At 44.7% G+C, this 27,708-nt stretch overlaps 1 protein-coding gene and 1 long non-coding RNA gene across 5 annotated transcripts in view; both read left to right on the top strand.

Annotated features, from left to right (window-relative positions):
• Positions 1–27,708, top strand: part of LOC123732545 (myelin-oligodendrocyte glycoprotein) — a 101,135-nt gene that overhangs the window by 9,201 nt on the left and 64,226 nt on the right. The gene's annotated exons all lie outside the window — the stretch shown is intronic.
• On the top strand, positions 780–13,773 carry LOC123732547 (uncharacterized). Its single transcript, XR_006763213.1, has 3 exons — positions 780–986; positions 1,098–1,190; positions 13,572–13,773. It is a non-coding gene; the product is annotated as an uncharacterized lncRNA (long non-coding RNA).

Raw genomic sequence — 27,708 nt, forward strand, 5'->3', positions numbered from 1 at the left:
AGCAATGACGTTTACTTAGTATTTTACTGGGTGACTTTCACTTTTACTTGAGTCATTTTCTATTAACATCGTCTTATTATTGTACCTTTTTCCCTTCATTTGCCTACTACTGTCTATAAGCTGTCATAACATGTGGGTTTTTTCATGGGGACCAGGTATCGGAACGCCTTTGAAGGGTCTACAAAGCCCCCAGGTAAAAGTTGGCTTTTGCAGACAAGGATTGTATTGTTTCTCCACGACATAATATGTTATCACAACTCTATTAAAATTACATTCTACACAAGGTGTCACTTCATTCCTTCTATTTGATGGGAACTCCTGTTTAGGAATGGGGAACGAGTGCTCTCTCTGGGGAATAAAACATGTTTATACCTATGCAGTACCTTTAGCATATAATAAACCTCTACTTTAGTAAAGTTAATAATTATGACAGGTGTGTTGTAATAAAAATGAGTGGTGTCCACTGACTAAATGCAGTCTTTCTGGAAAACCCAGATATTCACAAAGTGTTTGATGAATGACACGTTGCCTCTTCATGCAAAATAGATTTGACCTTTAAAATTCAATTAAGCTGCTTTATTTTCAGGGTTTAGTGAAGGTGGGTCATTTTTTACCCTTGGGACAATGGGAGTAAACAGACTGCTAAGACTACACAAGGGTTAAGTCAAGTATTTACAAGGTGTCTAGTCATTTCTGGTCGTTAATGTCTAATTGACCACACATTAGTGCAAGTTGAAGTGTTGTCAGTGCTGCACAGGTGTCTGTAGTCTAGGTGCTCGTTATAAGTGCTTGAAATCATAGATTGCTGTGTTCCAGAGCATCAAGACTGTGATCGAAGGGTGAATTGTGACTGAATTACTGAGCTACAAATAATATTAAGTAGTTCTTTATAAGTCAAGGTTACTCTACATCACTCTCGACTCGCCTTAAAAGTCATCTGCAATGTGGAACGTGCCTCCAACAATTCATTGACACAGTTGTGACTGGTAAGGTTTATTTGTTATAGCATCACATTTTACACTAAACATGCCAAAATTCATATAAAGATAATTGTAACATACACATGCCATTGTCATGTCTCATTGTTCCTCCTCCAGACTCCTTCATAGCCGTCGGCCAGCTCTTTCACATCCACCATCTAATTGAGGTGAAAGGACAGAAATGTTGAAAGTGTGTTTTCTGCAGCACCAGTAAGGACCGTTCTCCTATGATGTAGTCGACCCTATCAGAAAACATTTACTCACTTTTTGCTTTTATACAAAAAACATGCCATTTCTCCATTTTGGTGAAAAGTGGGCCACAACCTTCCTGTCCAAAGACCTTCATGAACTACTGAAACTATATCTGACAGTTTGGGGAGGAATTCATTCTAACGGGTGAAAATGAACCAGGTCTTTTCTGTGTATGTGCCGGTCTTTAAGCATAAATGTAAATATATAAAATATACTAATAATGCATCCAGTCTCTGGTTATTGGAGATACTTCCCATTCTGCACAATTGTGACCTTTGACCCCTTGCACGTGGTCTTAAATGTCCACATTCTGGATGACATCCTGCCAGACTTTGTTGGTATTTCACTGTTTGATCTAGCATGTGACTGTTTTTCCCCCCATCACTTGTCCCATGTTGGCTGGCCCACTATGCAGTTAAATGGAAAGGTTTTCCCCAGCACTTGTCCCATGTTGGCTGGCCTACTATGCAGTTAAATGGAAAGGTTTCTCCCCAGCACTTGTCCCATGTTAGCTGGCCCACTATGCAGTTAAATGGAAAGGTTTCTCCCCAGCACTTGTCCCATGTTGGCTGGCCTACTATGCAGTTAAATGGAAAGGTTTCTCCCCAGCACTTGTCCCATGTTAGCTGGCCTACTATGCAGTTAAATGGAAAGGTTTCTCCCCATCACTTGTCCCATGTTGGCTGGCCCACTATGCAGTTAAATGGAAAGGTTTCTCCCCAGCACTTGTCCCATGTTAGCTGGCCCACTATGCAGTTAAATGGAAAGGTTTCTCCCCAGCACTTGTCCCATGTTGGCTGGCCTACTATGCAGTTAAATGGAAAGGTTTCTCCCCAGCACTTGTCCCATGTTAGCTGGCCTACTATGCAGTTAAATGGAAAGGTTTCTCCCCATCACTTGTCCCATGTTGGCTGGCCCACTATGCAGTTAAATGGAAAGGTTTTTCCCCAGCACTTGTCCCATGTTGGCTGGCCCACTATGCAGTTAAATGGAAAGGTTTTTCCCCAGCACTTGTCCCATGTTGGCTGGCCCACTATGCAGTTAAATGGAAAGGTTTTTCCCCAGCACTTGTCCCATGTTGGCTGGCCTACTATGCAGTTAAATGGAAAGGTTTTTCCCCAGCACTTGTCCCATGTTGGCTGGCCCACTATGCAGTTAAATGGAAAGGTTTTTCCCCAGCACTTGTCCCATGTTGGCTGGCCTACTATGCAGTTAAATGGAAAGGTTTTTCCCCAGCACTTGTCCCATGTTGGCTGGCCTACTATGCAGTTAAATGGAAAGGTTTTTCCCCAGCACTTGTCCCATGTTGGCTGGCCCACTATGCAGTTAAATGGAAAGGTTCTACAGATGTAGACGTGACGTGTGAATTGGGATGAGGGGAAATGACAATCAATGACAACTGAAATAGCAAACATTATCTGTATATCGCTATATTTGTTCTTGTAGATGTACTTTGAATATGTTTAATATGTGGGGGGAAGCATTTCATTTGTAGTCTTTCTTAATTTGTCGTTTTCAGTGGCCTGTGAATATTTGTACATAATTTGGTCGGATGTCTGTGTAACTAATAACTAATTATCATGATTTCAATTCAGTTTAATGACATCACTCACTTCTCCTGAAGGGCGCACATAATACCATTCACTATTCACCATAAATGTAAAAGCATTAGATTGGCTATGCATTAGTATATATGTTATATATTAGTATATATATATATATGCATTAGTATATATGTTATATAGTATATATGTTATATATTAGTATACCAATTCTCTCAACCAGCTTCATGAGGTAATCACTTGGAAAATATATTTTGATTTGTTTAACATTATTTTTGGTTACAACTATACAGTATGTGTTATTTCATAGTTTTCATGTCTTTACTATTATTCTGTAGAAAATAGCATAAATGAAGGAAACCCCTTCCCCTCACACATGGTTTAGATGGTAAATATTTATGTTCCCTTAGAGGTTCATCACGTCAGCTAAAGGGAAGATGTTCCATCATCTATGTTTATTTACATTAGTGCAAATGGTCCACTGATATTGGTGTAATTTCTCACCCCTTTTGGCTGGAAGTGAATTTCCCCTCAGGGGGACACATTTGTTATTATGAAGGTAATTTGTGTAGAATGTACTTTTCCCACTCATTCACCCCATCTCTTTACATTGCTGATTTATATGCAGTGGCCCAGACCTCAAACCCAATGAAAGTCATGGGTGGAAATGAGGCTGAACGCTACGCACACACACACACACACACACACACACACACACAACAAACCAGCACACACACACACCAGCGCACACATCTACAGGAAGAGAGAGGGAAAGAGTGTCTGTGTGTTTACACGTGCACTTGTTTTATGTCTGTGCCTTTTCATGTGTGTACACGTGTTAGACTTCCTGTTTGTCCTCGTTCAATGCTGTTGTTTCCCCTTCTAGCAGATACTGTGTGAACTAATTTAAATACTATTGGTATATAAATTAGAGTAGTGTTTAACCAAAATGTGATACAGCACTGTGTGTAATTACAAACTGTATGGAGAAACAGTCATGTAGAAAACGCTACAGAAACAAACAACTATTTAATAATTGGGATGCACTGCCACCTGGTGGTTTCAAAGAGAACACTAGTGTTTCCCCCAGACATCCCTGTCTGATGTTAGAGGTGATACTATCCTACGTTATATTATCTCTACCAGCTCATTAAATATCTCTGTAAATTGCAGTTGACCAACAAGGCTGTAATTAAGTATATACTAGTTTAATGGCTCTCAATAATATAGTCATCCTCAACCACAGGCACACTCTCATACATGCATAGAACAGCTCAAGCAAACCTATAAACACATACCGTATGTACAATCATGCTGCATACACACATACAAAATGGGAGTCCTGCAGTAGACAGTTAGCCGATACAGATGGGGGCTGGAACGAGCTGCAACAAACACTCAAAACAGGACAGTTTGATCTCCGTCTCTTCATTCAAAGACTCAATCATAGACACTCTTACTGACAGTTGTGGCTGCTTTGCGTGATGTATTGTTGTCTCTACCTTCTTGCCCTTTTTGCTGTTGTCTTACATATAGTAAATAACATTTAAAAGACAACACTGACAGGACTCTACACACTGACGGGACTCTACACACTGACGGGACTCTACACACTGACGGGACTCTACACACTGGCAGGACTCTACACACTGACAGGACTCTACACACTGACAGGACTCTACACACTGACAGGACTCTACACACTGACAGGACTCTACACACTGACGGGACTCTACACACTGACAGGACTCTACACACTGACGGGACTCTACACACTGACAGGACTCTACACACTGACAGGACTCTACACACTGACAGGACTCTACACACTGACGGGACTCTACACACTGACAGGACTCTACACACTGACGGGACTCTACACACTGGCAGGACTCTGACAGGACCCTACACACTGACAGGACTCTACACTCTGACGGGACTACACACTGACAGGACTCTACACACTGACAGGACTCTACACACTGACAGGACTCTACACACTGACAGGACTCTACACACTGACAGGACTCTACACACTGACAGGACTCTACACACTGACGGGACTCTACACACTGACAGGACTCTACACACTGACAGGACTCTACACACTGACGGGACTCTGACAGGACTCTACACACTGACGGGACTCTACACACTGACAGGACTCTACACACTGACAGGACTCTACACACTGACAGGACTCTACACACTGACAGGACTCTACACACTGACGGGACTCTACACACTGACAGGACTCTACACACTGACGGGACTCTACACACTGACAGGACTCTACACACTGACAGGACTCTACACACTGACAGGACTCTACACTCTGACGGGACTCTACACACTGACGGGACTCTACACACTGACGGGACTCTACACTCTGACAGGACTCTACACACTGACGGGACTCTACACACTGACAGGACTCTACACACTGACGGGACTCTACACACTGACAGGACTCTACACACTGACAGGACTCTACACACTGACGGGACTCTACACTCTGACGGGACTCTACACTCTGACAGGACTCTACACACTGACGGGACCCTACACACTGACAGGACTCTACACACTGACAGGACTCTACACACTGACGGGACTCTACACACTGACGGGACTCTACACACTGACAGGACTCTACACACTGACGGGACTCTACACACTGACAGGACTCTACACACTGACACTGGGGATAATGGGGAAGATGGGCGGCACCTGGAGGGGGGTGGAGACAATCACAAAGACAGGTGAAACAGATCAGTGTGTGACAACGAGAGGAAGAGGAGGAAGTCTTGGCGCCCGTCTGGGCATCTTGGCGCCCGTCGTTCTATAGTGGACCTTACTGTCGTTCTATAGTGGACCTTACTGGTGTTCTATAGTAGACCTTACTGGTGTTCTATAGTGGACCTTACTGGTGTTCTATAGTAGACCTTACTGGTGTTCTATAGTGGACCTTACTGGTGTTCTATAGTAGACCTTACTGGCGTTCTATAGTGGACCTTACTGGTGTTCTATAGTGGACCTTACTGGTGTTCTATAGTAGACCTTACTGGTGTTCTATAGTGGACCTTACTGGTGTTCTATAGTGGACCTTAAACTGGGATAGCTTGGTAACATCAGGGGGGGGTGAGTTTAAACAGGGATAGCTTGGTAACAACAGGGGGGTGAGTTTAAACAGGGATAGCTTGGTAACATCAGGGGGGTGAGTTTAAACAGGGATAGCTTGGTAACATCTGGGGGGGGATGAGTTTAAACTGGGATAGCTTGGTAACATCGGGGGGATGAGTTTAAACAGGGATAGCTTGGTAACATCAGGGGGGTGAGTTTAAACAGGGATAGCTTGGTAACAACAGGGGGGGTGAGTTTAAACAGGGATAGCTTGGTAACATCAGGGGGGTGAGTTTAAACAGGGATAGCTTGGTAACATCAGGGGGGTGAGTTTAAACAGGGATAGCTTGGTAACATCAGGGGGGGGGGTGAGTTTAAACAGGGATAGCTTGTTAACATCAGGGGGGGGGGAGTTTAAACAGGGATAGCTTGGTAACATCAGTCAACCACGAGGCCTGCTCCTACATAGTGGACAGGTACAGTACACACCCTACCTAGTACCCTACCTAGCACCCTCACTAATGCACTACCTAGCACAATACCTAGTACTCTATCTAGATACCACTCCATGTCTACTATAGATATCAGACCACTAGAATATCAGACCACTAGATACCACTCCATGTCTACTATAGATATCAGACCACTAGAATATCAGACCACTAGATACCACTCCATATCAACTATAGATATCAGACCACTAGAATATCAGACCACTAGATACCACTCCATGTCTACTATAAATATCAGACCACTAGAATATCAGACCACTAGATACCACTCCATATCAACTATAGATATCAGACCACTAGAATATCAGACCACCAAATACCACTCCATGTCTACTATAGATATCAGACCACTAGATACCACTCCATGTCTACTATAGATATCAGACCACTAGAATATCAGACCACTAGATACCACTCCATGTCAACTATAGGTAAATTCATTAGCATGAAGTTTGATACCCATATGACCCCACTCAACCCCAGGGGCCAAGTGTCAACATTCAATCTAACCTGGGGCCTGACGTATCAACATTCAATCTAACCTGGGGCCTGACGTGTCAACATTCAATCTAACCTGGGGCCTTACGTATCAACATTCAATCTAACCTGGGGCCTGACGTATCAACATTCAATCTAACCTGGGGCCTTACGTATCAACATTCAATCTAACCTGGGGCCTGACGTATCAACATTCAATCTAACCTGGGGCCTTACGTATCAAATCAAATTCAAATCAAATGTATTTATATAGCCCTTCGTACATCAGCTGATATCTCAAAGTGCTGTACAGAATCCCAGCCTAAAACCCCAAACAGCAAGCAATGCAGGTGAAATAACACGGTGGCTAGGAAAAACTCCCTAGGAAAAACTCCCTAGAAAGGCAAAAACCTAGGAAGAAACCTAGAGAGGAACCAGGCTATGAGGGGTGGCCAGTCCTCTTCTGGCTGTGCAGGGTGGATATTATAACAGAACATGGTCAAGATGTTAAAATGTTCATAAATGACCAGCATGGTCAAATAATAATAATCATAGTAGTTGTCGAGGGTGCAACAAGCACGTCCGGTGAACAGGTCAGGGTTCCATAGCCGCAGGCAGAACAGTTGAAACTGGAGCAGCAGCACGGCCAGGTGGACTGGGGACAGCAAGGAGTCATCATGCCAGGTAGTCCTGAGGCATGGTCCTAGGGCTCAGGTCCTCCGAGAGAAAGACAGAAAGAGAGAATTAGAGAGAGCATATTTAAATTCACACAGGACACCGGATAAGACAAGAGAAATACTCCAGATGTAACAGACTGACCCTAGCCCCCGACACAAACTACTGCAGCATAAATACTGGAGGCTGAGACAGGAGGGATCAGAAGACACTGTGGCCCCATCCGATGATACCCCGGACAGGGCCAAACAGGCAGGATATAACCCCACCCACTTTGCCAAAGCACAGCCCCCACACCACTAGAGCGATGTCTCCAACCACCAACTTACCATCCTAAGACAAGGCCGAGTATAGCCCACAACGATCTCAGCCATGGCACAACCCAAGGGGGGCGCCAACCCAGACAGGAAGACCACGTCAGTGACTCAACCCACTCAAGTGACGCACCCCTCCCATGGACGGCATGGAAGAACACCAGTAAGCCAGTGACTCAGCCCCTGTAATAGGGTTAGAGGCAGAGAATCCCAGTGGAAAGAGGGGAACCGGCAAGGCAGAGACAGCAAGGGCGGTTCGTTGCTCCAGCCTTTCCGTTCACCTTCACACTCCTGTGCCGGACTATACTTAATCATAGGACCTACTGAAGAGATAAGTCTTCAGTAAAGACTTAAAGGTTGAGACTGAGTCTGCGTCTCTCACATTGGTAGGCAGACCATTCCATAAAAATGGATCTCTATAGGAGAAAGCCCTACCTCCAGCCGTTTGCTTAGAAATTCTAGAGACAATAAGGAGGCCTGCGTCTTGTGACCGTAGCGTACGTGTAGGTATGTACGGCAGGACCAAATCGGAAAGATAGGTAGGAGCAAGCCCATGTAATGCTTTGTAGGCTCGCAGTAAAACCTTGAAATCAGCCCTTGCCTTAACCAGCCCGTCTGGTGTTCAACCTTCCCAATTTCTCTCACGTCACCCCGCTCCTCCGCTCTCTCCACTGGCTTCCAGTTGAAGCTCGCATCCGCTACAAGACCATGGTGATTGCCTACGGAGCTGTGAAGGGAACGGCACCTCCATACCTTCAGGCTCTGATCAGGCCCTACACCCAAACAAGGGCACTGCGTTCATCCACCACTGGCCTGCTGGCCCCCCTACCTCTGAGGAAGCACAGTTCCCGCTCAGCCCAGTCAAAACTGTTCGCTGCTCTGGCACCCCAATGGTGGAACAAGCTCCCTCACGACGCCAGGACAGCGGAGTCAATCACCACCTTCCGGAGACACCTGAAACCCCACCTCTTTAAGGAATACCTAGGATAGGATAAAGTAATCCTTCTAACCCCCCCCCCTTAAAAGATTTAGATGCACTATTGTAAAGTGGTTGTTCCACTGGATATCATAAGGTGAATGCACCATTTTGTAAGTCGCTCTGGATAAGAGCGTCTGCTAAATGACTTAAATGTAAATGTAAATGTAAACCTCTTACATGTAGACGTTCCGCTAGCGGAACACCTGCTCCAATATCCAATGATAGGCGTGGCGCGAATTACAAATTCCTCAAAAATACAAAAACTTCAATTTTTCAAACATATGACTATTTCACAGCATTTTAAAGACAAGACTCTCCTTTATCTAACCACACTGTCCGATTTCAAAAAGGCTTTACAGCGAAAGCAAAACATTAGATTATGTCAGCAGAGTACCAAGCCAGAAATAATCAGACACCCATTTTTCAAGCTAGCATATAATGTCACAAAAACCCAGAAGACAGCTAAATGCAGCACTAACCTTTGATGATCTTCATCAGATGACACACCTAGGACATTATGTTATACAATACGTGCATGTTTTGTTCAATCAAGTTCATATTTATATCAAAAAACAGCTTTTAACATTAGCATGTGACGTTCAGAACTAGCATACCCCCCGCAAACTTCCGTGGAATTTGCTAACAATTTACTAAATTACTCACGATAAACGTTCACAAAAAGCATAACAATTATTTTAAGAATTATAGATACAGAACTCCTCTATGCACTCGATATGTCCGATTTTAAAATAGCTTTTTGGTGAAAGCACATTTTGCAATATTCTAAGTACATAGCCCAGGCATCACAGGGCTAGCTATTTAGACACCCGGCAAGTTTAGCACTCACCAATATCAGATTTACTATTATAAAAGTTTGATTACCTTTTGTTGTCTTCGTCAGAATGCACTCCCAAGACTGCTACTTCAATAACAAATGTTGGTTTGGTCCAAAATAATCCATCGTTATATCCGAATAGCGGCGTTTTGTTCGTGCGTCCCAGACACTATCTGAAATGGTAAATTAGGGTCGTGCGCATGGCGCAATTCGTGACAAAAAAATCTAAATATTCCATTACCGTACTTCGAAGCATGTCAACCGCTGTTTAAAATCCATTTTTATGCAATATATCTCGTAAAAAGCGACAATATTCCGACCGGGAATCTCCTTTTCGGCAAACAGAGGGAAAATCACAAAGACGGGGGCAGCCAGGGCACGCGCCTAAGCCCACAGTCCCTTGATCGGCCACTTGAGAAAGGCGATAATGTGTTTCAGCCTGGGGCTGGGATGACGACATTCTGTTTTTTTCCCGGGCTTTGAGCGCCCATGGAAGACGTAGGAAGTGTCACGTTAGAGCAGAGATCCTTTGTAAAAGATAGAGATGGCAAAGAAGTTCAAGAAATGGTCAGACAGGCCACTTCCTGTAAAGGAATCTCTCAGGTTTTGACCTGCCATTTGAGTTCTGTTATACTCACAGACACCATTCAAACAGTTTTAGAAACTTTGGAGTGTTTTCTATCCAAAGCCAATAATTATATGCATATTCTAGTTACTGGGCAGGAGTAGTAACCAGATTAAATCGGGTACGTTTTTTATCCAGCCGTGAAAATACTGCCCCCTAGCCATAACAGGTTAACTTGTTAGGGCTAGGGGGCAGTATTTGCACGGCTGGATAAAAAAATGTACCCGATTTAATCTGGTTACTAATCCTACCCAGTAACTAGAATATGCATATACTTATTATATATGGATAGAAAACACTCTAAAGTTTCTAAAACTGTTTGAATGGTGTCTGTGAGTATAACAGAACTCATTTGGCAGGCAAAACCCTGAGACATTTTCTGACAGGAAGTGGATACCTGATGTGTTGTATTACCTTTAAACCTATGCCATTGAAAAACACAGGGGCTGAGGAATATTTTGGCACTTCCTATTGCTTCCACTAGATGTCACCAGCCTTTACAAAGTGTTTTGAGTCTTCTGGAGGGGAGATCTGACCGAACAAGAGCCATGGAACAATGATGGCCCATTAGACACCTGGCGCGCGAGTTCATGTTGGGTACCCTCGTTCCAACACGTTATAAAAGTGTATGCATTCGTCCACCTTGAATATTATTCATGTTCTGGTTAAAAAAGGCCCTAATGATTTATGCTATACAACGTTTGACATGTTTGAACGAACGTAAATATATTTTTTCCCCTCGTTCATGAAGTGAAGTCCGGCGGGCTTAGATCATGTGCTAACAAGACGGAGATTTTTGGACATAAATGATGAGCTTTTTTGAACAAAACTACATTCGTTATGGACCTGTGATACCTGGAAGTGACATCTGATGAAGAGAATCAAAGGTAATGGATTATTTACATAGTATTTTCGATTTTAGATCTCCCCAACATGACGACTAGTCTGTATCGCAACGCGTATTTTTCTGGGCGCAGTGCTCAGATTATTGCAAAGTGTGAATTCCCAGTAAGGTTATTTTTAAATCTGGCAAGTTGATTGCGTTCAAGAGATGTAAATCTATAATTCTTTAAATGACAATATAATATTTTACCAATGTTTTCTAATTTTAATTATTTAATTTGTGATGCTGACTTGACTGCCGGTTATTGGAGGGAAACGATTTCCTCAACATCAATGCCATAGTAAAACGCTGTTTTTGGATATAAATATGAACTTGATAGAACTAAAAATGCATGCATTGTCTAACATAATGTCCTAGGAGTGTCATCTGATGGAGATTGTAAAAGGTTAGTGCATCATTTTAGCTGGTTTTATGGTTTTGGTGACCCTGTCTTTGAATTGACAAAACATTACACACAACTCTTGTAAATGTACTGTCCTAACATACTCTAAATTTATGCTTTCGCCGTAAAACCTTTTTGAAATCGTAAAACGTGGTTAGATTAAGGAGATGTTTATCTTTCAAAGGGTGTAAAATAGTTGTATGTTTGAAAAATTTGAATTTTGACATTTATTTGGATTCAAATTTGCCGCTCTTGAAATGCACCTGCTGTTGATGGAGTGCACCACGGGTGGCACGCTAGCGTCCCACCTAGCCCATAGAGGTTAAACCATGTGAAGGGATGGTGTGATTAATGGGGAACCAATTACTTGTCTCCACAATGTCTGTGAGCAAGTCACTCCCTCCTTTGGCATTGGGGGAGGTGTATGGCGGTGTCTGGACCATTGGATGTCCTCTGATGTTGCACTTATCCTGGGATAGTGTATGACCTAGAGGCTCACTCTCCTCAGTGAGCTTGTCCAGGAGAGGGGTCAAGAAGGGGTTTTACTTGAGATGGGAGTATCTAGAGTTGACAATTGAGTTATGCCATTGGATGAGTTGGTGTTTTTGTGCTATGAAGTACCAGGAATGAGATTAGAACCTCGTTTTAGGGACCAAACTGAACGATCATTTATAGTGAATGCTATCTGGCTACGGGATACTCCTTTCTCATTATAAAGTCTTCCTTTGTGAACTGTTCATTATATCTGTGGTTTGTTATGTCGACTAGGGGGGTGGATCTTTGCTATAAAATATCTCAGTAGCCGTTGTGTTGTCACTCTAAACGGATCATTCGAAATGGTGAATCGTTGAAAGTCATTGCTATTGCAAAGCTCTTATTATTAAAGATCTAGTTATAAGTATAACTCTGACTGTGTGAAGTTTGTTTCTCCTCATTTGGTAATGCAGAAATGAACCACCACATGTCTCAGAGTAGAAGTGTTCCTCTCGGATCAGTTTTGCAGTTTACAACAAGAATGAGATTATAGACACATCCTAGATCAGCAATTACTGTGAGATGATTTGTGGATGAAGTCCCAGGTCCCCCTCTGTCCATGTTCTGATGTTCATTTGGATCTTAACATGCCTTTTGGGGGCCCTAACTGAGATTTTGTTGGGGTGCCCCCCACCTCACTGGCAAAACATTTTACCTCCCCTCCCTCCTGACGGTGGAGTGAAATAGACATTTATAATACATTTCATGCAATTAGACTCATTTTGCCATGGAGCAGTATTGCAGGGAATTTCCTGCGATTCTACACATTTTGCCAAGACTTATGTTTGTTAACCATATCTGAGAGTGACTTAACAAAATTGGTATTGGGGCATTATTACCAGAAGTTTAGACAACTGGCTAGACTAACTTACCAATCTAAATGTTTGTAGCTGACATGTGACTCAGTGACTTACACAACTTGTTCTGATATTTATTATATACATTTTTAAGATTGTGTTTTCTATTGTTAGGTATTACTGTGTATGTGGGAGCTACAAACAAACCTTTTGTTGGGTATTACTGTGTATGTGGGAGCTACAAGCCTTTTTGAAATCGGACAATGTGTTTAGATTAACGAGAGTCTTATCTTTCAAATGGTGTAAAATAGTCGTATGTTTGAAATATTGAAATTATAGCATTTTTGAGGTTTCGAATTTCGCGCCACGCTCTACCACTGGCTGTTGAATAGAGTGGGACGCTCACGTCCCACCTAGCCCAGAGAAGTTAAAATGTAACTAAATGACTGCCAGCTCCAATATTTTATTAGCTAGGAGGCCTACTCGTACTACAGAAACATACAATGTATTTTGCCAAGTTCTCTCTGTGTTAATCCTGTTGCCCAAATATAGCAGGTAACTTATGTCTGTGTTGAAGATGTTGTTGAGTTGTATTTAATATATGCTTTGACCCATTTCAGGTAACCTCAAGATACTTCACTCACTACAGCTGCTTTTGAAGAACTTTCCAGGTGTTTGTGATTTACATTCCGACTTTTGAAATGTCTCCTTGATTGGACATATTTAGCTAATAAAAAAGAACAATATATAAAGCATGCATCTGTTTTAAGGTTATTGTGTTTGTGTGTGTGGTGTAGTTCCTCTTGGTGTCCACTAGGTGGCATTACAGTTTCAATATTGTCACACCAGGTTTTCATGTGTAACAATGTTCCTTTTATGTCCAGTGGTGTAAATTACTGAAGTAAAAATACTTTAAAGTACTACTTAAGTCGTTTTTGGTGTATCTGTATTTATATTTATAAAATGTATATTTTGACAACTTTTACTTTTGCAAAAATTCTAGATCACCTTTACTCCACACAGAGACGCGTACAAAGCTCTCCCTCGCCCTCCATTTGGTAAATCCGACCACAACTCTATCCTCCTGATTCCTGCTTACAAGCAAAAATTATAGCAGGAAGCACCAGTGACTCTGTCTATAAAAAAAGTGGTCAGATGAAGCAGATGCTAAACTACAGGACTGTTTTTCTATCACAGACTGGAACATGTTCTGGGTTTCTTCCGATGGCATTGAGGAGTACACCACATCAGTCACTGGCTTTATCAATAAGTGCATCGAGGACGTCGTCCCCACAGTGACTGTACCTACATACCCCAACCAGAAGCCATGGATTACAGGCAACATTCGCACTGAGCTAAAGGGTAGAGCTGCCGCTTTCAAGGTGCGGGACTCTAACCCGGAAGCTTACAAGAAATCCTGGTATGCTCTGCGACGGACCATCTAACTGGCAAAGCGTCAATACAGGGCTAAGATTGAATCATACTACACCTGCTCTGACGCTCGTCTTATGTGGCAGGGCTTGCAAACTATTACAGACTACAAAGGGAAGCCCAGCCGCGAGCTGCCCAGTGACACGAGTCTACCAGACGAGCTAAACCACTTCTATGCTCGCTTCAAGGCAAGCAACACTGAGGCATGCATGAGAACATCAGCTGTTCCGGAAGACTGTGTTCACGCTCTCCGTAGCCGACGTGAGAAAGACCTTGAAACAGGCCAACATGCACAAGGCTGCGGTGCCAGACGGATTACCAGGATGTGTGCTCCGGGCATGTGCTGACCAACTGGCAGGTGTCTTCACTGACATTTTCAACATGTCCCTGATTGAGTCTGTTATACCAACATGTTTCAAGCAGACCACCTTAGTCCCTGTTCCCAAGAACACCAAGACAACCTGCCTAAATCACTACAGACCCGTGGCACTCAGGTCCATAGCCATGAAGTGCTTTGAAAGGTTGGTAATGGCTCACATCAACACCATTATCCCAGAAACCCTAGACCCACTCCAATTTGCATACCGCCACAGATCCACAGATGATGCAATCTCCATTGCACTCCACACTGCCCTTTCCCACCTGGACAAAAGGAACACTTATGTGAGAATAATATTCATTAACTACAGCTCAGCGTTCAATACCATAGTACCCTCAAAGCTCATCGCTAAGGATCCTGGGACTAAACACCTTCCTCTGCAACTGGATCCTGGACTTCCTGACGGGCCGCCCTCAGGTGGTGAGGGTAGGTAGCACATCTGCCACGCTGATCCTCAACACCGGAGCTCCCCCAGGGGTGCGTGCTCAGTCCCCTCCTGTACTCCTTGTTCACTCACAACTGCATGGCCAGGCACGACTCCAAATCCATCATTAAGTTTGCAGACGACACAACAGTGGTAGGCCTGATCACCGACAACGACGAGGCAGCCTATAGGGAGGAGGTCAGAGACCTGGCCGGGTGGTGTCAGAATAACAACCTATCCCTCAACGTAACCAAGACTAAGAAGATGATTGTGGACTACAGGAAAAGGAGGACCGAGCACGCCCCCATTCTCATCGACGGGGCTGTAGTGGAGCAGGTTGAGAGCTTCAAGTTCTTTGGTGTCCACATCAACAACAAACTAGAATTGTCCAAACACACCGAGACAGTCGTGAAGAGGGCACGACAAAGCCTATTCCCCCTCAGGAAACTAAAAAGATTTGGCATGGGTCCTGAGATCCTCAAAGGGTTCTACAGTTGCAACATCAAGAGCATCCTGACTGGTTGCATCACTGCCTTGTACGGCAATTGCTCGGCCTCTGACCGCAAGGCACTACAAAGGGTAGTGCGTATGGCCCAGAACATCACTGGGGCTAAGCTGCCTGCCATCCAGGACCTCTACAACAAGCGGTGTCAGAGGAAGGCCCTAAAAATTGTCAAAGACCCCAGCCACCACAGTCATAGACTGTTCTCTCTATTACCGCAATGCAAGCAGTACCGGAGTGCCAAGTCTAGGACAAAAGGCTTCTCAACAGTTTTTACCCCCAAGCTTTAAGACTCCTGAACATGTAATCAAATGGCTTCCTGGACTATTTGCATTGTGAGCATAATGTCAAAGAAAGTAAATTCACGTGAGCACCACAATGCCTTCTACACCCATGCTCTACCAAGGTTTTCCAACACACAGATTTCACCTACTACGGTAGCTATGTTGGTCTATTTTACTTCAAACAATGTGTTGGCAGGTTGCTTAGGATTCAAACCTTCTCAGATCATGCTAATACCCACCAGACATTTCTAAACCAAGAGGCACAATATCGCCAGACTTTGGGGAATGCTTGTGAAACAGACCAATGAGACCAGGTTGGGGTTTGGGGTTAGAGAAGTCACAAAGAGAAGTGAAACATTCTTCCTGAGTTGTTCATTTTCTCTAAATATAAAGGCACAACCTAGATTAGAGCCAATGTCTTCAGTAGTGGAACATGTTATTACTCCAACCTAGATTAGAAACAATGTCTTCAGTAGTGGAACATGTTATTACTCTAAACTCATGAAAGTGACAAACTGACTGTAACGGCTGTCGTAGAGAGGGGACCAAAGTGCAGCGTGTTGATTGCTCATGATGAATATTTATTTTAACTCAGAACACTAAAGAAAAAATAACGACGCGAAAACAAAAGCACACAGTTCTGTCAGGTACAGAAAACTAAGCAGAAGACAACTACCCAAAAACACAGGTGTAAAAAAAACATACTTAAGTATGATCTCCAATTAGAGACAACGAGGACCAGCTGCCTCTAATTGGAGATCATCCCAAATAAACAACATAGAAATACAAAACATAGAAAAACACAACACCCCTGTCACACCCTGCTCTAAAAATAACATCTTACTATGGTCAGGACGTGACATTAGTATAGTTGTGACACTGACACATTTTCTAACAAATTTTAGGAAGCTTAATTTGACAAGTTAGCAACCATACAATGGTGTTGCTCAAGGTAAACACACACAATGACATTACATCATGGACATAACACTACAACTTTCCTTCTGTTAGTAGTAATGAAGCCTTTTCATCATGGACATAACACTACAACTTTCCTTCTGTTAGTAGTAATGAAGCCTTTTCATCATGGACAAAACCCACAAACTTTCCTTCTGTTAGTAGTAATGAAGCCTTTACAACTGATACTGTCAGCTGGTTCCAGTCAGTGGTGTCTGTATGTTCTCATGATAAACTGACTCTAACTCTGTTGATGGAGGTCAAGGCTGCAGTGTCTAAAGAGAAGTACATGATAAACTGACTCTAACTCTGTTGTGGAAACTTCACACCTCTCTGTTGCTGATACTGTTGATGGAGGTCAAGGCTGCTGCATCTAAAGATAAGTGTGCTGGTGTGAAAAGGGAAGGGGGAGAGAGAAAATAAGAGAAATGAGAAGTAAAGAGATGGACTGACAGGGTTGTGGTTATTCACCGCTGCTGAAGAGAGCATCTTTTTCCACCCACCATGACGTTCTGATGAACAGGGTCACTAGGTAAAGAGAGAGGAGAGAGAGATGAGTGAGGGACAGAGGAGCTGATCCAGTCTACTACAGTGAAGACCTCCAACACCACAGGAACATTGATACACCCCTACAGGTCTCAGTGTTTAATGTGTAGTTAGATACATTTATACACCCCAACATACAGTCCAATTATAATGACTGATTCAATCAGATGTTTGACTGGTGTTTTAAGTGTTTAGAACTCTGAATGTACATCATACAGAATACGTACAGTTGAAGTTGGAAGTTGACATACACCTTAGCAAACTACATTTAAACTTAGTTTTTCACAATTCCTGACATTTAATCCCAGTAAAACGTTCCTGTCTTAGATCAGTTAGGATCACCACTTTATTTTAAGAATGTGAAATGTCAGAATAATAGTTGAGAGAATGATTTCTTTCAGCTTTTATTTCTTTCATCACATTCCCAGTGTGTCAGAAGTTTACATCCACTCAATTATTATTTGGTTGTTTAAATTGTTTAACTTGGGTCAAACGTTTCAGGTAGCTTCCCACAATAAGTTGGGTGAATTTTGGCCCATTCTTCCTGACAGAAATGGTGTAACTGAGTCAGGTTTGTAGGCCTCCTTGCTCGCACACACTTTTTCAGTTCTGCCTACACATTTTCTATAGGATTGATGGCAGGGCTTTGTGATGGCCACTCCAATACCTTGACTTTGTTGTCCTTAAGCCATTTTGCCACAACTTTGGACGTATGCTTGGGGTCATTGTCCATTTGGAAGACCCATTTGCGACCAAGCTTTAACTTCCTGACTGATGTCTTGATATGTTCAATATATCCACATAATTTTCCCACCTCATGATGCCATCTATTTTGTGAAGTGCACCAGTCACTCCTGCAGCAAAGCACCCTCATAACATGATGCTGCCACCCCGTGCTTCACGGTTGGGATGGTGTTCGTTGGCTTGCAAGCCTCCCCCTTTTCCTCCAGACAAAACAATGGTCATTATGACCAAACAGTTCTATATTTGTTTCATCAGACCAGAGGACATTTCTCCAAAAAGTACGATATTTTTCCCCATGTGCAGTTGCAAACCGTAGTCTGGCTTTTTTATGGCGGTTTTGGAGCAGTGGCTTTTTTCCTTGCTGAGCGGCCTTTCAGGTTATATCGATATAGGTGTAACGCCCTGGCCATAGAGAGGGTTTTTTGTTCTCTATTTTGGTTAGGCCAGGGTGTTACATGGGTGGGCGTTCTATGTTTATTTTTCTATGTTGGTTTGTTTCTTTGGTTAGGCCGTGTGTGGCTCTCAATCAGGAATAGCTGTAGATCGTTGTTGCTGATTGAGAGTCATACATAGGCAGCCTGTTTTTCCTTTGGGGTTTGTGGGTGATTATTTTCTGTCTAGGTTTGTGTTAATCCTGACAGGACTGTTTGGCTGTCGTTTCTTTTCGTGTTTTGTTTGTAGTGTTCATTCGTTTATTAAAATCCTTTATGATGAACACATCCTCCGCTGCACCTTGGTCTCATTGCGACGACGGTTGTTACAGAATCACCCACCAGAAAAGGACCAAGCAGCGGAGGAAGGAGCTGCACCAGGAGAAGAGCATGGTCTCCAGTGCGCCGTTTCGGTCCAGGTTATCCTGCGCCGGCTCTGCGCACTGTGTCTCCGGGGTGCTGGGAGGACTCAATTCGCCCCTATGCCTGCGCTCCGCCCGTGCCGGCCAAGAGTGGGCATTCAGCCTGGAGTATGGGTGGCAAGCCTACGCACTAGAACTCCAGTGCTCCCCCACAGCCCGGTTTATCCTGTGCCTCCTCCCAGGACCAGGCCTCCAGGGGGTCTCACCAGCCTGGTCTATTGTGTGCCTCCTCCCAGGACCAGGCCTCCTGTGGGTCTCCCCAGCCTGGTGAGTCCTGTGCCTGCGCCCAGAGCCAGGCCTCCTGCATGTCTCCCCAGCCTGGTGAATCCTAGTCCGGAGCCGCCAGAGCCGCCCGCCAGTCCGGAGCCGCCAGAACCGCCCGCCAGTCCGGAGCCGCCAGAACCGCCCGCCTGTCCGGAGCCGCCAGAGCCTCCCGCCAGCCGGGCACAGCCAGAGTCGCCCGCCAGCCGGGCGCGGCCAGAGTCGCCCGCCAGCCGGGCGCGGCCAGAGTCGCCCGCCAGCCGGGCGCGTCAGTCGCCCGCCAGACGGGCGCGGCCAGAGTCGCCCGCCAGCCCGGAGCTGCCAGAGCCGCCCGCCAGCCGGGCGCGGACGAATTTGTCCCACCTACGCATCAGCCAGTGTAATCCAGTGGCGCGATTTTCAAATACCTTAGTCTTGCTATTACTTAAATTTCTCAAACATATGACTATTTTACAGCATTTTAAAGACAAGACTCTCGTTAATCTAACCACACTGTCCGATTTCAAAAAGGCTTTACAACGAAAGCAAAACATTAGATTATGTCAGCAGAGTATCCAGCCCAGCCAGAAATAATCAGACACCCATTTTTCAAGCTCGCATATAATGTCACAAAACCCAGAAGACAGCTAAATGCAGCACTAACCTTTGATGATCTTCATCAGATGACACACCTAGGACATTATGTTATACAATACATGCATGTTTTGTTCAATCAAGTTCATATTTATAGCAAAAAACAGCTTTTTACATTAGCATGTGACGTTCAGAACTAGCATACCCCCCGCAAACCTCCGGTGAATTTACTAAATTACTCACGATAAACGTTCACAAAAAACATAATTATTTTAAGAATTATAGATACAGAACTCCTTTGTGCAATCGAGGTGTCCGATTTTAAAATAGCTTTTCGGTGAAAGCACATTTTGCAATATTCTCAGTAGATAGCCCAGCCATCACGGCTAGCCATTTAGACACCGACCAAGTTTAGCCCTGACCAAACTCCGATTTACTATTACAAAAGTTTGATTACCTTTGTTGTCTTCGTCAGAATGCACTCCCAGGACTGCTACTTCAATAACAAATGTTGGTTTGGTCCAAAATAATCCATCGGTATATCCAAATAGCGGCGTTTTGTTCGTGCGTTCCAAGACACTATCCGAAGTGTAAATAAGGGTTACGAGCATGGCGCAAATCGTGACAAAAAAAATTCTAAATATTCCATTACCGTACTTCGAAGCATGTCAACCGCTGTTTAAAATCCATTTTTATGCCATTTTTCTCGTCAAAAAGCGATAATATTCCGACCGGGAATCTGCGTTTAGGTAAACAGAGGAAAGAAAACAAAGCATTCGGTCGACGCGGGCACGCGCCTGAGTCTCACAGTACTGTAACCAGCTACTACCCAAACGCGCTACTTTTTTTCAGCCAGAGCCTGCAAAGCCACGATTCAGCTTTTTTCCTCCTTCTGAGAGGCAATTGGAGCCGTAGGAAGTGTCACGTAACAGCAGAGATCCTTTGTTTTGGATAGAGATGACAAAGAAGGCCAAGAAATGGTCAGACAGGGTACTTCCTGTACAGAATCTTCTCAGGTTTTGACCTGCCATTTGAGTTCTGTTATACTCACAGACACCATTCAAACAGTTTTAGAAACTTTGGAGTGTTTTCTATCCAAAGCCAATAATTATATGCATATTCTATTTACTGGGCAGGAGTAGTAACCAGATTAAATCGGGTACGTTTTTTATCCAGCCGTGTCAATACTGCCCCCTAGCCCTAACAGGTTAATCTCTAGGAAACAGAATGTGTCTCCATCCTGAGCGGTATGATGGCTTCGTGGTCCCATTGTGTTTATACTTGCGTACTATAGTTTGTAGAGATGAACGTGGTACGTTCAGGCATTTGGAAATTGCTCCCAAGGATGAACTAGACTTGTGGAGGTCTTAAATTTTGTTTCTGAGGTCTTGGCTGATTTATTTTTATTTTCTCATGATGTCAAGCAAGGAGGCACTGGGTTTGAAGGTAGGCCTTGAAATACATCCACAGGTAATCCTCCAATAGTGTATGTAAACTTCTGACCCACTGGAATTGTGATACAAGTAATTATAAGTGAAATAATCTGTCTGTAAACAATTGTTGGAAAAATTACTTGTGTCATGCACAAAGTAGATGTCCTAACGGACTTGCCAAAACTATAGTTTGTTAACAAGAAATGTGTGGCGTGGTTAAAAAATGAGTTTTAATGACTCCAGCCTAAGTGTATGTAAACTTCTGACTTCAACTGTACGTTCCCATTCAGACTAAAATAGACCTGCTGCAACAGTCAGCAAAGGCAAGAAGAGGGAGGTACATGTCTGGGCCTGTGCGTGTGCGTGTGTGTGTGTGTGTGTGTGTGTGTGTGTGTGTGTGTGTGTGTGTGTGTGTGTGTGTGTGTTTTTGTTTCTCTGCATGTGTGTCCTGTGTGGCTCAGTTGGTAGAGACTGGTGCTTAGAAAAGTACAAAAATGTATCCGCTCACTTCTGTAAGTCTCTCTGGACAAGAGCGTCTGCTAAATGACTCACTAGTGTAAGTCGCTAAATGACAAAAACATATAAAAATACATGTAAAATGTGTGACAGAGGGACAGAGGTGTTTAACAATGGGTGATGTTGTTCACATACAGCTATAACCTCAAACAGACACAGATCTCCTGCTCTGATAAGTATCTATATGTGGTGGGGTGGAGACAGCCTCTATTTTTACTAATGCTTTCAGTTGTTCGCCTAGCTTCCTGAAACAGGTCACATATGTGTGTGACAAAGGGACATTGGTGTTTAACTATGGGTGATGTTGTTCACATAAAGCTACTACTAATGCTCTCAGCTGTAAGCATCATGTTATACTGTTTAAATGTCAGCCACCAGACCAGAGCATCATGTTATACTGTTTAAATGGAACCAGTTATTACCATTTGGCTCTACTGGCTTTCTACTGGGCCCACCCATAACCACAGCCATAAAATAGACCTGGTTATTACCAAGGGGCTTTCTACTGGGCCCACCCATAACCACAGCCATAAAATAGACCTGTTTATTACCAAGGGGCTTTCTACTGGACCCACCCATAACCACAGCCATACTCTGGACCTGGTTATTACCAAGGGGCTTTCTACTGGGCCCACCCATAACCACAGCCATACTCTGGACCTGGTTATTACCAAGGGGCTTTCTACTGGGCCCACCCATAACCACAGCCATGCTCTGGACCTGGTTATAACCAAGGGTGTTTCTACTGGGCCCACCCATAACCACAGCCATACTCTGGACCTGGTTATTACCAAGGGGCTTTCTACTGGGCCCACCCATAACCACAGCCATACTCTGGACCTGGTTATTACCAAGGGGCTTTCTACTGAACCCACCCATAACCACAGCCATACTCTGGACCTGGTTATAACCAAGGGGCTTTCTACTGGGCCAACCCATAACCACAGCCATACTCTGGACCTGGTTATTACCAAGGGGCTTTCTACTGGGCCCACCCATAACCACAGCCATACTCTGGACCTGGTTATTACCAAGGGGCTTTCTACTGGGCCCACCGATAACCACAGCCATACTCTGGACCTGGTTATTACCAAGGGGCTTTCTATTGACATATCCTCTATTGTTGATGTTGCTTTCTCTGATCACCACTGGGGATTTTTTTACTAGCTTGTTGCCAGTCAACGTTAGTTAAATAAAAACATTGTAAATGAATGGAAAACATTGATGCCATAGATCCAGTAAAGTTGAAAAAAGGAGAGGCCCTTGGATGACTGAGGAAACTAATAAATTAAAGAGAAACTGCAGAAAGACGGAGTGGAATTGGATGAAGTCAAAGTTGCAGGTCCATTATGATATTCTGAGAGAGCATCATATATAACAAGGCCATTAGAAATGAGAGAGCATCATATATAAATCCTCTTACATCTAGACGTTCCGCTAGCGGAACACCTGCTCCAATATCCAATGATGGGCGTGGCGCGAAATACAAAGTCCTCGAAAATCCGAAAACTTCCATTTTTCAAACATATGACTATTTTACACCATTTTAAAGACAAGAATCTCCTTTATCTAACCACACTGTCCGATTTCAAAAAGGCTTTACAGCGAAAGCAAAACATTAGATCATGTCAGCAGAGTACCCAGCCAGAAATAATCAGACACCCATTTTTCAAGCTAGCATATAATGTCACAAAAAACAAAACCACAGCTAAATGCAGCACTAACCTTTGATGATCTTCAGCAGATGACACTCCTAGGACATTATGTTATCCTGTTAGGGCTAGGGGGCAGCATTGACACGGCTGGATAAAAAACATACCCGATTTAATCTGGTTACCACTCCTACTCAGTAACTAGAATATGCATATACTTATTACATATGGATAGAAAACACCCTAAATTTTCTAAAACTGTTTGAATGGTGTCTGTGAGTATAACAGAACTCAAATGGCAGGTCAAAACCTGAGAGATTCCTTTACAGGAAGTGGCCTGTCTGACCATTTGTTTAACTTCTTTTCCATCTCTATCATTTACTAAGGATCTCTGCTCTAACGTGACACTTCCCACGTCGTCCATAGGCGCTCAGAGCCCGGGAAAAAAACAGAATGTCGTCATTCCAGCCCCAGGCTGAAACACATTATCGCCTTTCTCAAGTGGCCCATCAAGAGACACTAGCTTATGCGCGTGACCCCGACCGCCCCCGCCTTTGGGATTTTTTCCTCTGTTTGCCGAAAAGGAGATTCCCTGTCGGAATATTATCGCTTTTCTACGAGAAAAATGTCGTAAAAATTGATTTTAAACAGCGGTTGACATGCTTCGAAGTACGGTAATGGAATACTTAGAATTTTATTGTCACGAATTGCGCCAAGCGCGTGACACTTCTTTACTATTTCGGATAGTGTCTGGAACGCATACGAACAAAACGCCGCTATTCGGATATAACGATGGATTATTTTGGACCAAACCAACATTTGTTATTGAAGTAGCTGTCCTGGGTGTGTATTCTGACGAAGACAACAAAAGGTAATGACATTTTTATAATAGTAAATATGATTATGGTGAGTGCTAAACTTGCCGGGTGTCTAAATAGCGAGCCCGTGATGCCTGGGCTATGTACTTAGAATATTGCAAAATGTGCTTTCACCAAAAGCTATTTTAAAATCGGACATATCGAGTGCATAGAGGAGGTCTGTATCTATAATTCTTAAAATAATTGTTATGCTTTTTGTGAACGTTTATCGTGAGTAATTTAGTAAAATGTTAGCGAATTCCCGGAAGTTTGCGGGGGGTATGCTAGTTCTGAACGTCACATGCTAATGTAAAAAGCTGGTTTTTGATATAAATATGAACTTGATTGAACAAAACATGCATGTATTGTATAACATAATGTCCTAGGGTTGTCATCTGATGAAGATCATCAAAGGTGAGTGCTGCATTTAGCTGTCTTCTGGGTTTTGGTGACATTATATGCTGGCTTGAAAAATGGGTGTCTGATTATTTTTGGCTTGGTACTCTGCTGACATAATCTAATGTTTTACTTTCGTTGTAAAGCCTTTTTGAAATCGGACAGTGTGGTTAGATTAACGAGAGTCGTGTCTTTAAATGGCTGTAAAATAGTCATATGTTTGAGAAATTGAAGTAATAGGATTTTTAAGGTTTTGAAAATCGCGCCACCAGATAGCAGTGGCTGTTACGTAGGTGGGACGAATTCGTCCCGCCTAGCCTAGAGAGGTTAAAATCCTTTATGATGAACACATCCTCCGCTGCACCTTGGTCTCATTGTGACGACGGTCGTTACAGAAGGACCAAGCAGCGGAGGAAGGAGCAGCACCAGGAGAAGAGCATTCAGGATCCCTGGAATTGGGAGGAATTACTGGACGGAAAAGGACCATGGGCTCAAGCTGGGGAGTATCGCCGCACGCAGTGGGAGATCGAGGCAGCGAAAGCTGAGAGGCGCTGGTATGAGGCAAGGGAGCGCAACATTCACGAGAGGCACCCCCCCCAAAAAAATAGGGGGGGGGGGCACACGGGGAGTGTGGCAGAGTCAGGTTGGAGACCTGAGCAAACTCCACCTGCTTACCGGAAGCAGCGTGGTACTGGTCAGGCACCGTGTTATGCTAGGAGGCACACGGTGTCTCCAGTGCGCACTCATAGCCCGGTGCGCTATAGGCCAGCCCCCGCAAGTGCCATGCGAGTGTGGGTATCGAGCCAGGGCGGATTGTGCCAGCTCAGTGCGTCTGGTCTCCAGTGCGCCGTTTCGGTCCAGGTTATCCTGCGCCGGCTCTGCGCACTGTGTCTCCGGGCGCTGGGAGGGCTCAGTTCGCCCCTATGCCTGCACTGCGCCCGTGCCGGCCAAGAGTGGGCATTCAGCCTGGAGTATGGGTGGCAAGCCTACGCACCAGAACTCCAGTGCTCCCCCACAGCCCGGTTTATCCTGTTCCTCCTCACAGGACCAGGCCTCCAGTGAGTCTCTCCAGCTTGGTCTATCCTGTGCCTCCTCCCAGGACCAGGCCTTCAGGGGGTCTCTCCAGCCTGGTCTATCCTGTGCCTCCTCCCAGGACCAGGCCTCCTGTGGGTCTCCCCAGCCTGGTGAGTCCTGTGCCCAGAGCCAGGCCTCCTGCATGTCTCCCCAGCCTGGTGAATCCTAGTCCGGAGCCGCTAGAGCCGCCCGCCAGTCCGGAGCCACCAGAGCCGCCCGCCTGTCCGGAGCCGCCAGAGCCGCCAGAGACGCCCGCCAGTCCGGAGCCGCCAGAGCCGCCCGCCAGTCCGGAGCCGCCAGAGCCGCCCGCCTGTCCGGAGCCGCCAGAGCCGCCCGCCTGTCCGGAGCCGCCAGAGCCGCCCGCCAGCCGGGCGCAGCCAGAGTCGCCCCCCAGCCGGGCGCAGCCAGAGTAGCCCGCCAGCCGGACGCAGCCAGAGTCGCCCGCCAGCCGGGCGCAGCCAGAGTCGCCCGCCAGCCTGGAGCTGCCAGAGCCGCCCGCCGGCCGGGCGATGCCTGGGTCGCCCACCATCCGGGCGAAGCCAGGGTCGCCCGCCAGTCCTCTGGCGCAGCCAGGGGCGCCACCTAAGTGGGCCAAGCAGAGGGTGGAGCGTGGTCCACGTCCCGCACCAGAGCCGCCGCCATAGGAAGGCCCACCCGGACCCTCCCCTTTAGAGTCAGGTTTTGCGCCGGAGTCCGCACCTTTGGGGGAGGGTACTGTAACGCCCTGGCCATAGAGAGGGTTTTTTTGTTGTCTATTTTGGTTAGGCCAGGGTGTTACATCGGTGGGCGTTCTATGTTTATTTTTCTGTTGGTTTGTTTCTTTGGTTAGGCCGTGTGTGGCTCTCAATCAGGAACAGCTGAGGATCGTTGTTGCTGATTGAGAGTCATACATAATCAGCCTGTTTTTCCTTTGGGGTTTGTGGGTGATTATTTTCTGTCTACGTTTGTGTTAATCCTGACAGGACTGTTTGGCTGTCGTTTCTTTTCGTGTTTTGTTTGTAGTGTTCATTCGTTTATTAAAATCCTTTATGATGGACACATCCTCCGCTGCACCTTGGTCTCATTGCGACGACGGTCATTACAATAGGTCTCGTTTTACTGTGGATATAGATACTTTTGTACCTGTTTCCTCCAGCAACTTCACAAGGTCCTTTGCTGTTGTTCTGGGATTGATTTGCACTTTTCGCACCAAAGTACATTAATCTCTAGGAAACAGAATGTGTCTCCATCCAGAGCGGTATGATGGCTTCGTGGTCCCATTGGGTTTATACTTGCGTACTATAGTTCGTAGAGATGATCGTGGTAGCTTCAGGCATTTGGAAATTGCTCCCAAGGATGAACTAGACTTGTGGTCTTCAATTTTGTTTCTGAGGTCTTGGCTGATTTATTTTTATTTTCTCATGATGTCAAGCAAGGAGGCACTGGGTTTGAAGGTAGGCCTTGAAATACATCCACAGGTAATCCTCCAATAGTGTATGTAAACTTCTGACCCACTGGAATTGTGATACAATTAATTATAAGTGAAATAATCTGTCTGTAAACAATTGTTGGAAAAATTACTTGTGTCATGCACAAAGTAGATGTCCTAACGGACTTGCCAAAACTATAGTTTGTTAACAAGAAATGTGTGGCGTGGTTGAAAAACGAGTTTTAATGACTCCAACCTAAGTGTATGTAAACTTCCGACTTCAACTGTACGTTCCCATTCAGACTAAAATAGACCTGCTGCAACAGTTAGTAAAGGGAAGAAGAGGGAGGTACATGGCTGGGCCTGTTTGTGTGTGTGTGTGTGTGGGTCTCTGTGTGTTTGCATGTTTGTGCGTTGTGTGTGTGTGTGTGTGTGTGTGTGTGTGTGTGTGTGTGTGTGTGTGTGTG

This window comes from Salmo salar, unplaced genomic scaffold, assembly GCF_905237065.1.
Source record: "Salmo salar unplaced genomic scaffold, Ssal_v3.1, whole genome shotgun sequence".
Classification (NCBI taxonomy): Eukaryota; Metazoa; Chordata; class Actinopteri; order Salmoniformes; family Salmonidae; genus Salmo; species Salmo salar.